The sequence below is a fragment of the Protopterus annectens genome, chromosome 8.part0, assembly GCF_019279795.1.
Source record: "Protopterus annectens isolate FY-2018-M chromosome 8.part0, PAN1.0, whole genome shotgun sequence".
Classification (NCBI taxonomy): Eukaryota; Metazoa; Chordata; order Ceratodontiformes; family Protopteridae; genus Protopterus; species Protopterus annectens.
In genome coordinates, this window is record NC_056741.1 from 653,539,106 (window position 1) to 653,552,444 (window position 13,339).

Consider the following 13,339-nt stretch of genomic DNA (forward strand, 5'->3'; position numbering starts at 1 on the left):
CTATAAATACAGCAGGAGAAGGGAAATCATTCAGTAATGCGAATAGCATGCTGCGCTAATGCGTCTCTCTCAAGTGTTATAACATAGTTAGGTAGGGGTTTGAATCCTGCAAATGCTGCGTGTGAGGTGGCAGAGGGGTGTGTATGTATGCACGTCTCTGTGAAAGGAATGGCCTTTTTGAAGACTGGGATAGCACACTAAAAGATGTACATTCCTCTTTGGAAAGACTGATGATGTCAGCACCCTATAAATACAGCAGGAGAAGAAAAATCATTCAGTAATGCGAATAGCGAGCTGCGCTAATGCATCTCTCTCAAGTATCGTAACATAGTTAGATTGGGGTTTGAATACTACAAACGCTGTGTGTGTATGCAAGCTCTGTGAAAAGACTGGCCTTTTTGAAGACTGGGATAACACACTAAAAGATGTACATTCCTCTTTGGAAAGACTGATGATGTCAGCACCCTATAAATATAGCAGGAGAAGAGAAATCCACCATTAATGCGAATAGCGTGCTGTGCGAATGCATTTCTCGAAAGTATCATAACATAGTTAAGTAGGGGTTTGAATCCTGCAAATGACATGTGTGTGTTTACCACACAGTTTGTCAATGTGTTGTGTGTTTTGCTTTTATTATTGTATGACATATTATTATAACAGTAATTTCAATGCACACATCAGGTATGTGTGTGCCACATACAGATATGTACCTGTGACCTTTAATAGCTCCTATGTGTGAAGCCTGCCTCATATGATTACAGTTGTTACCTTTGCCAGCATGTGACGCAACTTACCAGACCTTAGGCCATACATGTATGTTGGTGACAATGCAGGCTACTGCATTGATCTGTGTCCTAGGCCAACTATGTGACACACACTCATGAAAGCTTTAATAGATTAATGTGGGTGAGGGTTCATGTCTGGAGTATGTCAGACATGTTAAAACACAGCAAAGTCTGTGAGTGATGGACATCCAGTGTAGGTGTATGGCAACTGTTGCCGATATGCATACAGACACCGTCTTGCTTAAGTGATACACCGAGGGACTGCAGAATACCTTTGGAAATGTGAATATCACAGGATAGACAAGATAATACTTGTCCACATGTACACACCATTACCCGTTCTACATGATGGGTGCTACCACCTACATGGTACTGTTGGAATACTATGTTAACTACATGCCGATGACAATGCTACAGTTGCATTAGAGCAATACAGCATGTCTTGGACAACAGGTATCTGTCTGTATGATACCCTTGTGGTGGTTAGGTGTGTCATGTGTAGAATGCATTGTAGGCCACTGCATGCATTTGCAGTCGTGGATGGACATATCCGTAGTGTGTTGACATGTATGTGAAACTGCTATATGCCAAAGAGTATTGTTCCCAGGGATGTGTGGGGCTCAGTAAGAATGGCTAATGGTATAGTGTAGTACTGCAGGGATATCACTGACACCAGGTTCCTACATCTGTGTATCAGTTGAGGAGACAGCATGTAATGACCACGGAATGTCAGGCTATGTAGGCTGTGTATAGTACCAGAATGCAGACCATTGACATATGGAAACCGTATCACCCACAGCATACTGTCAAACCATGTAATGTTCCATGCTAACCATGTTCACAAATGTACACCTGCAACTCTGTGCTGCAAACATCACACATGTACTGTCCACACCCCAACACATGCAGGCACAGGTACACACAACAGCCATGTGGCACATGTGCAGACAGTACACTTTGGGAATTAACACTGGTGTATACAAAACTACAATGACAATTATAGTTAATGCATCATGCATGCTCGAATATATCCACAATGATATCATTACACTGTACTGTTAACAACATGATATTATTACTACAGTGCTATGTAGTCACCCTGTGCATCAGCACCATGCTATCCTGTTCCTGCATCAATGTTACAGATGGCAGGAGGTGGCACAGTTTCATCATATGCACAGGGTGTGTACTTGGTTTGCCAGAGTCTGCCATTGACACAACCAATCGACATGTATGTGTGTGTGTATTAGTGAGGGACAACAGTACAACATGGGACAATGTTGATGCGATGTGTGTGTGTGTGTGTGTGTGTGTGTGTGTGTGTGTGTGTGTGTGTGTGTGTGTGTGTATGTGTTAGCCCTAGGTGTTAGCATTATGTGTATGTGTATGCTTGCACACAGAGAGAAAAATAGCTAAAGACTCAAAAGACAATCATAAGGCCTTCTTTAGCTATGTTAGAAACCTGGGAGGAAACTCCCAGATATGCTCAGAGCTAGTTCAAAATGATGTGAAGATTACTGATCCTACAGACATTGCCAACATACTGGCTGACAGGTTCAGTGCAAACTTCTCCCCTCCCCAAAAGGAGAGATATCTATACCAAGCGATTGCAGCCCCCAAACATCTCCAGCCCAAGTGAGAACTGCTCTCCAAAGCAAAACACAGCATCCATGGGACCTGATGGTGTCCCCGGCTGTGTGCTCCATGAACTCAATGAGGAATTAAACCCACAGCTAGGACAGCTGTTTAATCAAAGTCTTACCTCTGGATACGCACCCAGGAGTGGTGGCGCACTGCAACTGTGGTACCACTTCACAAAGGCGGTGCCTCCACCGACCCTGGAAATTACCGCCCATTAGCTTGACAAGCCTTATCTGCAAAGCCATGGAGAGGATCATAATGGACCTCATAAATAAAGACATAGGGAATTTGCAGACTTTGGATCCAACCCAGTTTGGCTTTGTCAAAGGCAGATCATGCCTTTTAAACTTGGTTGACTTTTTCAAACAGTCACCAAAGCCATTGATGAGGAAAGGCAGTCCATACAGCCTACCTCGATCTAGCTAAGGCCTTCGATACAATACCCCATTCGGTATCACTGAAAAACTCATCAGCTTAAATGTCAACCCATACATCACAAGATGGGTTGCAAACTGGCTGAGTGACAGAACCCACAGGGTCAGAGCTGCTGGCCATGTCAGACTCAAAGCCTGTCACAAGTGGTGTCCCACACAGGGCTCAGTCCTGGGCCCACTCTTGTTTGGCATCTACTTTTCCAAGTACAAGCAAACACAGGAGGGTTATGGCTGACAAAGTTTGCAGATGACTGCAAACTGGGCCATAGTAGAAAACACATCTGACACAGATATCCTTCAGAAGGGTCTCACAGAAACGGATAACTGGTGCCAGAGCCACGCCTAAAGTTAAATGCCAAAAATGCATAGTCATACCCTTCGGAAAACAAGGTTACCCTAGCTACCAAATAGGTGGCAATCCACTGAGCACAGAAGAAGTTATCAGGGACCTGGGGACCCAGGTTGATAGTAGTCTGTCATTCGACACCCATGTAGCTAAAGTAGTTAGGAAGACCTTCTACATTGCCCACCTTATCATGAAGGGATTCTCATCTAGATCAAGGGAGGTCATAGTCTCCCTTTACTCATCACTCATCAGACCAATGATTGAGTACAATGCCCCATTCGGAATGTATCTGACCCGACACTTGCAGCAGCTGGAGAGGCCACAAAGTTCCTCACCAAAAGGATAAAGGGTCTCAAAAATCTGTCCTATGCTGCCCGACTGAAAGAACTCCAGCTCTATTCAGTCGCACCGCTTGCTCAGAGGTGACCTTTGCCTAACATACAAGGCCATGTCAAACCCAGATTTGATGAATATGCTTCACCTCAAAAAATCTAGATCCATCAGAGCCACAAGGGCTGGAGACTTAAACCTTGACACGGCTATTAATAGGACGTGCTGGAGGATAGATTCATCACCCAAAGACTCCTATGCTGTGGAACAAAATCCCGGTACATGTGAGGCAGAGCACTGCTGGCCTTGTTCAAGAGAAATCTTGACCAATGGATGGGAGATCGCAGATATACCCCAGGGATTACCTCAGTGTCACTGCTCGACAGAGGCACAGAAAAATAATGGGTATAGTTCCCCATACTAAAGGGGTGGCCTAAGCCACAAAACAATGGGCTAGGCTTGTAAATGCCCTCGGGCAGATAGCCTAGTATGAACCTATGAACCTATGAACCTATATACGGGTGTTTGTGGACAGCCACAGACTGTACCTGCCAGGTCATACAGATCACTCTCTCTGGCCATGGACACTGTACCTGTGCCTGGCAGGGGTGCTACAGACAGTATCAGGTACTAAGCCAGACTGGGTACTGTCATCAGAAGCAGTGGGCTGTTGACTGGACACATGTCCCTGCTGGGACTGTCCAGAGCCACGTGCACGTGGTCTTCTAGCATGGTGTAATGACAGCACAGACCCAGCATTGCTGGGGCTGGTACTGGCACTATGGGATCAGCTGTGGGTTTGTTGTCCTCTGCGATGACTGCCAGCTGATGATGTTGCTGGCATACGTCCACGTCGACGCCTCAACCGTCCTCCACTGTCCTGGCTCCTGGACATGTAGTTGTGGAAGAGATCTAATGTCCCCCCCCAACGTCTATCAATGATCTCACTGAAATTACAGATGGCAGCCGCAATGTCACGCATAGTGTCATTCAAAGCAGTGCAACATGCTCTAAGCTCCCTCAGACCCTGTCTGGTGTACCGTTCCATACGTGCCTGTGCCTGCATTACAGTCTTGAACATAGCTGAGGTTGAAAGACCTCTGTGGGCACGTCTGACAGGGGCAGTATGACCACAGATGCTCCCACGAGAACCCCTGGACATCTGCCTGTGTGGTACCATGTCAGGAATCTGGCCATGGCTGCTGTGAGGGGATGCATGTGCCAATGATACCACACTACCCTGGTCAATGCCCACTGTATGCTGTCCCTCAGCTAAGGAAATTGGTGACAATGGATGTATCGGCAGGATGACTGTGCACATTGATGGGGTCGACTGCTGTGTAGTGTTGATTGGCTGACCAACGACAGACCCTGTCACACCTCCCTGTGCCATTACACATGTATCATCATTATCACTATCCCCAGCAGTGGCTTCAGGTTCCCCGCTCTACTCCACCAGAGCAACATCAGAACCTGTGAGAGGAAGATAGGAAACACAGTTTACAAATGTGTACATGATGTTAGCACACATGCGCACATGCACACAGGCACACATGCACACAGGCACACATGCACACATGCACACATGCAAACAGGTGCACATGCATATATGCACACATGCACACAGGTGCACATGCACACAGGTGCACATGCACACATGTACACATGCACACAGGCACACAGGCACACTCCTCAGTACAGCAGATACAAACACAGACACACCTGCAATCCAACACATACACAATACTGTTTGAGGGTGAGTGATAGTATCACAAGGAAAAACATCACTGCACATGTGTCAGCATGCAGATTATGTGTTGCACAGGAACATGCCGTGCAAGTGTAGACAACCCTTGTTAATAACAATATACGTGTACTTGATGGTTGTGTGTAGTTGTTCAGTGATTGTCTCCACCCTGGGACACAATGTGTACAAGGACATAACAATGTTGTGCAAGTGTTACAAGCTGTGGGTGCATATATTTGCACACACACACACACACACACACACACACACACACACACACACACACACACACACACAAAACCAATGACGGTGCTATGCAATAACTGCTTTGTGTACTTTTGTGGTCAGTGGAACTGGATGTGGTGTAGTAACATGAGCCATGATCAACATGCTTCTTGTGGTCAATCAACAATAATAATGTGTGCCAGACAGGCAGCTAGCATGCTGTACCTGAAGTGCAGTAACATGACTACATCCACAATTACACAGCCACTTGTTACATGGGTGTGTAAGGTGGCCAATAGTGAGCATTGCGTAACATGAATGTATTATTTGTTCAAGACTGTTGCTCAAAGACATGGTAGGCCTCTACCCCTCAGGTATATTATGTGTGCTGCATAGAGGATAAGTGGGATACTGAAGGGTGGCCATACAGCAGGTGTCATAATTGGACATGTGTAGCAGGCTAAGGTGTAGTGTCTATGCCAAACGTGTATGTTGTGTATATGTGTATCAGATATGCCTATACAATGTCCAGTACTGTGTTGCCACACATGTGTGTCATGCTCTGTGTATTGCATGTGAGTGAGGCAGCTACTGAGAATAATGGGATATGCATAGTCTCACAGCAAACATGTACAGCATGCATTATGCGTAGGTGTTACATGTGCACACACTACACCTCCATATGACATGCACATGTCATTAGCAATAGTGTTGTTATTACGCACTCACCAGCATGGATTGGCTGCCTTGCTGTCACTCCAGAGGGACCTGCAAAAATATGACAGTGATTGCCAGTGGACACAACTGTGCCATTGATACTGTGAGTATGATAAAGTACAGTAGTACAACAGGTGGCTTTCACAGGTGTACAGATTATGCTCAGAATATCAGTCTTGCAGAAGAATAGGCAGGTTAACAGCTACACACACAGTACATATCTCACACACGCATAAACTACCAGTACAGAGACCAGTCAACTACAGATATGGCATGTTACCTGCACACTCCATTTCAAAATGCTGGGTGGCTCCGGCCTCCATGATGACACATGTTTATGGATGTTGTTGTTGGCCTGGAGTCACAACACTTAGAAGGTGCTCCTCCACACTGGTGAGGGGGGGGTGGATAGGTACCACACCACCTGTGGCAAGCTGTTGTCTGTGGATATCAGACGCACGCTGCCGGACATGTCTAATTAAATCACTGCAGTGATGGCGTACCTGCTCATATGTCTGGTTATGCATGCCTATGTCATTTACCCGATGGACAAGATCTTGCCACAGTGCAGCCCTCTCATGCTGGTTCTGGCTGGTCCTGGAAAACAGCACAGAGAAATTCTGCACCAGGCTCTGGTGGATCTCCTGATCCTCTGCTGCTGTATAAAGTGGGTTACGCTGATGCACCATCACCCTGGAAGGAAATGAAAAATATGTGAGCAAGTCATGTGGCACACTTAATATTCTAATGTACTGATATCACTTAACTGCCATATATAGCATCTGTCTGTCTATCAGGGGATACACATGTTTGATACCAAATATCAGTGCTCAGCCCACAACTGTCTGACAGTGCCTGCCACACTCCATACAACAAACTAGTATACACCAGCACTCAGCACACTGTTTGGGATACAATCCACAACCTCACACTGGGGGTATGTATCAAGCTAATGGATGAAGAATATTGACATCCCATGCAATGAATGCAATGCACATTTACAGTTTAAACGGTAATCCACCCTAGTCTTTGATGCCATACTCCTACCTGACATATGTGCACAGTTGTTAATATAGCCAGCATACTGCTGTCACAGAGTATACATGCTGCCAGGTAAACACACATACCCTGTAACACACATGTGATTGTGGCCATGGTACAGGCATCATTATACACACATTACACATAGATACAACACACAAATGTATGATGACACAGATGAGCATTAACTGTGTACCTTATAGTACTGTGTGCCCCTACTTACAGATACCTATGCATGAGGTATATAATCTGTGCAGACTACAGGAAACACACCAGACAGTGTTACCAGGGAATGTGAACATACACCATACTGTAGTGTTTAGGCCTACAACTTCAGGTAGTACAACAGTTCATATGTGAGCTGGATTCAACAGCAGTACCACTTACTGAGCATACATGTATTGCTTCTGCCTACGATGCGACACCACAGTCGTGCACAGGGAACTACAGCACAACATATGCCAATCTACTATGTTTGCATCCACATAACTGACACATCTTTCTCTGGCCTCACACCTACAACACAAACTACCATGACAGACACAAACTCACGCTAAGCTATCACACCTTTACAGACCTTGCACACAGTCAGTGTCGCACTCATTCAACCTCACATAGCTGATATTGCACTGAGTATATGTGTGTGTGCATTGTGTCATAGGTAGGTACTATGCTATTGGCCCTGGGCCTAGGGCAGCCTAGCCATATGCTACCCTGCCCTTTGGGACACATGTAATGTGATTTTATTTGCTCCTGTGAAACGGTTACACAGAGGTGACTCACAGGGCATATTACCTATCTCCATAACATTCATCAGGGGTATGTATGACATCTACTAATAAAAAGCCTTGTTTGTTAATGCTGGGTGGTTTAGTCCAGGGTATGGCATATTTGTGTATAGAAACCTGTACCTCCAGTGTGTGCTGTTTAGTGCGGTGACAAGGATTAGGGCCCTAGGTCATGTAGGCTGGACAGATTGTGAGGTGTTGCCATGGTGGTTGGCCGACTGGTATGGGTGTGACATAACTCTGTATGTCCAGCAGTGGTAACCTCTATGTAGGAAGTATGCAAGGCACTGTAGCTGTGGTTTTGTGAGTCAGTCTGTATAGGGAATGTGTTTGAGGACATTATCAGTCTTTGTTAGGTATGTCTGTGGCCTTTCCACTTGCTGTAGTTCTCATGGGAGGTACATACTGCATAGGACATTGTGAGGTGTAGAGGGGCACATTGACTTACATTTCCCTAGCTGACACATCTTTTGTGAAGACACGTACCATGTACAGGGATTACAAGACTAGTGTGCCACTGTGGATAGCAAAGGGGAAGCTATTTTACACCTGTGTCCCATGTTCCCTTCTGACACCTCCAGTGGTAGGCAGGCAACCACCTATGTGGTAGTTAGTGGGTAACATGTTTTGGAATGGGGTATGGTACTGCAGTATCAACACTGGTGTTCAGTCCATGCCTTGGTCACCAGACACCTGTTGCAGTACATCTGCCCCCATGTCCCCCTCTCTCACTCTCTCTTTATATATATATATATATATATATATATATATATATATATATATATATATATATATATACATATAAATATATATATATATATATATATATATATATATATATATATATATATATATCAATATATACATATATATATATATATATATATATATATATGTACATATATATATACAAATATATACATATATATATATATATATATATATATATATATATATATATATATATATATATATATATATATGTATATATCTGTATATAATATATATATCCTTATCTATAGACGTACTTATCTATCTATATATATGTATGTATCTATCTATCTATATATGTATGTATCTATTATATTTATGTATATACATATTCTATCTATCTATATATCTCTATCTATACATACCTCTCTATCTATGTACAGATATATATATATATATATATATATATATATATATATATATATATATATATATATGTATATATATATATATATATATATATATATATATATATATATATATATATATATATATATATATATATATATATATGTATATATGTGTATATATATATATATATATATATATATATATATATATATATATATATATATATATATATATATATATATATATATATATATATATATATATATATATATATATATATATACACACACACACACACACACTTTTAAACATCCATTGCTGTACATATACATGTACATGTAGGCACATAGACTGCCCACCTTTCATGGTGGGAATATCACTTCTGAAACAGTTGTGAGACATGCCATTCTGTAATGATATTGCACAGTGTTGTGCAGAATGCATTATGCTGTCCTCAGGCCATATAGCTGTCGCAGGCCTCACTGGCTCAGTCCCACAGAAGTTCACCACCACATGACATATACCTGCACTGCATGCTGTTTTCAATGCCACACACTACAACCTATATTGATATGGGCACATAGCAACCTTCAACTACATATGTATGTTCAGCCTTCACTAACAGTTACAGTATGTCCCTTGCCCTATGCACATCTGCATATACATATAGATACAGACTGCTAACACATATGGAGGGTTCACAGTATGTATATTATTAGATTATGTAGTTTACATTACCATTGTCTCTGACAGCTTTTTTCTTTTGGCTTGCTGGCTGGCTTGCTTGCTGGCTTTTTTTTTGTCTCTCTCTCTCTCTCTCTCCAGTTGTTGAATGATATTATTGAATGTGTGGGCTGGCAGTACAGGCTGCTTTTGCAGGTATCTGCACATGTGCATGTGATGGTCTCTGCACCAATTGGTGGCCAGCATTTAGTAATTGCATGCAGACTGATGTGTGGTAATTGCAGTTCTCACTGTGATTTCAGGACACTGCTATAAAATAATAGGTTAGGAAGGTGTAGGCCTTTCAGTTTTGCAAGGTGGGGACCATGCTGGTTTGCTGTGGACACTGTTGTGTGAGTCAGAAGGTTGGTATATCTCTCATATCTGAGGCTGTGTTGTAGCCACTGAAATGCATGTTGTATTGAAACCTGATATTGCTTCTTCCAGTGCACTCTTCTCAGTGTGTATGTTAACTCACACCTGCTAATGCTAAATCTGTTTATATGGGAGTATGTACTTTCCTGTGGGATTTGTGGATTAACTGGCATACAACAGTAGTTCTTGCAATGTGTTGCTATGGCTTTTCTATTTTCCCTTTACATTCACTCCTTGAATGGCTGATATTTGTCTTTACTGGAATGTGTTGCTATGGCTTTCCTATTTTCCATTTATATTCACTCCTTGTAATGCATGATATATTTCTTTCAGCACTAAGTTCTTATATGTTTGCTGTGGCTTGGCGGTAATTCATGCAGTCTGGTGAGCCCAAGGTCTGGGTTTTGACACATGCAAAGGTATTTTATTTTGCTGCTGAGCAGTACTGGGGCCTTGTCATACAGAGTGAATAAGGCACTTTTAAATAGTTGTAAGCGGGAAGCAGGAAGTCAGTGGGGACACCAGCTAGGGATGTGCAGGCTGGGTGTAGGGAAGGTCCATAGCTGTACATTTCTTTAACTGCAATAGCTGTACATATGTTTGACATTTGCTGTGACATTTGAAACCTTCCACCCCTGAGAGAGGGGTGAGGACAACTAAGTATATTGTACTAACAAGTATGAATATCAGGCACATGTAGTGCTTGTGAACTGCTATACTGTCATTAGTATGTTAGATGGCTACATCCTTTGATATTTCTGTGTTGTACTCCTACATAAGGGCATGCTTGTGGAAGTAATTCTACAGCTATTCGCAGAGTGTTTAACAGCAGACAGGCTGATTTGCCTGTGTGTTTCTGACACTTACAGGCCTCAGATACTCTCAGGTATATATTTGACCAGCCTCAGGGAAAGGTACATATCAGTGGGATACACCCGTGATATATTTCAGATATTCTGCAGTTGTGACTGTGGGGTATTTTGAGCATATGTATTACTACACCATTTCTGACATGCAAATAGTGTCTACTGTAACTTATTGACAGTTACCATTACGTAGGATTCCCCACCTTTCTGCCTACTGTGAGTACATTTCACAGGGAGTCAGTGGGGCACAGTTAACATTTGTTTGCAAATCAGGGACATCCCTGTAAATCAGTCACAGTTGGGAGGTTTGGCCTCTTACCTATTCAAATATGGCGGTGTTTATCCTGCTCTGATACTGTGTGGGGTTTGTAAGGTGCTATTGTAACATTATTACCTACTAGCATGGTTGTTTCTCTTATCACACTCATGTAATGCAATTCCACAAGAAGATACACAGAACAAGCTTTGTGTAATGGCCTTCCTATTTTCCCTTTACATTCACTCCTTGTATTTCATGATATATTTCTTTCAGCACCAAGTTCTTGTATATCTGCTGCGGCTCAGTGGTAATTCATGCAGTCTAGTGTTTCCAAGGTCCTGGATTCAAGACTGACAGGGGTATTTTATTTTGCTGATGAGCAGACTACAGGCCTTGTCATACAGAGTGACTAAGGCACTTTTAAGCAGTTGTAAGCAGGCTTGCGTGAGTTTGCAAGATGCTTAGCTATGCTTATCTATGCTTAGCTAAGCGCACATGAGCGCACACCCACTGACTACTGCTTAAAAGTGCTTACTCCCGCTAACACCCACGCTATTTTCTTTTAAAGAAAAGAAAATGGAGAAATAGGAAAGTGGTGAAAAAGGGGGCACAAAGAGGGTAGGTCAGTAGGAAAACAAGCTCAGGATGTGCAGGAAGGATGTAGGGAAGGCCCATAGTTGCCCAATTCTTTACCAGCAGCAGCTGTGCATATGTTAGAAATTTAAAGTGAGATTTGACACCTTCCACCCCTGAGAGAGGGGTGAGGACAACAAAATATGTTGTACAGCCAATTGTAATTATCAGTTTACATGTCCAACAGACATGTATGCAAAATGGGCATGGGGCATAATTTTTTTGTGGGAACAGAGTGCCTTTTTTTATTTTTTTTTCAGGTGAGAGTGGAATGTGAGGTACAGGAAGTAGGTATATTTGGGGAGGTAGGTTGGGGAGGTTAACAGACAAGACAAACAAGACGCATACAGGGGCGGAGTATGACACGTGGGGTAAACACAATTGACGGGGATGGATGTTTGGATATTGCAAGCCCATGAGCCCACAGATGGCAACAGTGGAACTGAGATCCCTACCCATGGGCAGTTACCACTGTGCCTTCACAGCCCATGCCGGGGCTGTGCTGGGGGCTGGATAGGATGGGCAGGCACACCCATGAGTTGCTCCACTCTCGCCTCAAGCTGGCGTAGGGGATCAGTCACAGAATATCTGATCTCACTGCGCACCACAGACTGGACCGTATGGAGGGTGAGTGGAAGCTCTCCTCTGGCCACACTTGCAGAGGGGGAACGAGCCCCATCCCCTGCAGCGCTTCTACCCAAAGGTGGCACAGGGCCACCGGAGGAGGAGGTCCCGGCCTGGGTACTGGTGCCAGGTGCACTCGCCAGCTGAGGTGGGAGAGGTGGGTCCGCTGGAACCTGCCTTCCCTGTTGTCCTATGTTTAGAAGTATTTTATGGCATTTTGGATTAGTAACAAACAACACCATTCAAAATTAGTTGTAACAGCATGCATCAGTATTCCCATTAACCAAACACACATGAATTCCGAACATTGAGCAGCAAGCATAACACATGCATATTTAGAACAACAGTGGACATTCCAACAGCATGCAGGGTTGATTGGTGGCAACAGGCCATCAGGTTTGGATATGTGAATAGGGCACATGCATCAACGTACATGCAGATATGTATAAACCAACAGGACAAATGTCCATGGGAATTAATTGTGACTGCACATACCCAGTTTGGTGTGGAATGGCATAATTTGTGAAAATAGGGTAGGGTGGAGAAATATTACATTAACAACTTAAACTACCTATACATATACTGTACATTCCTAGTAGATGCAGATATATATCCCCTACATGTATTAGTACAGTTTCCTGTATGTAACCTTAGGAATGTTGGTGATGGGGATGTTAATTAAT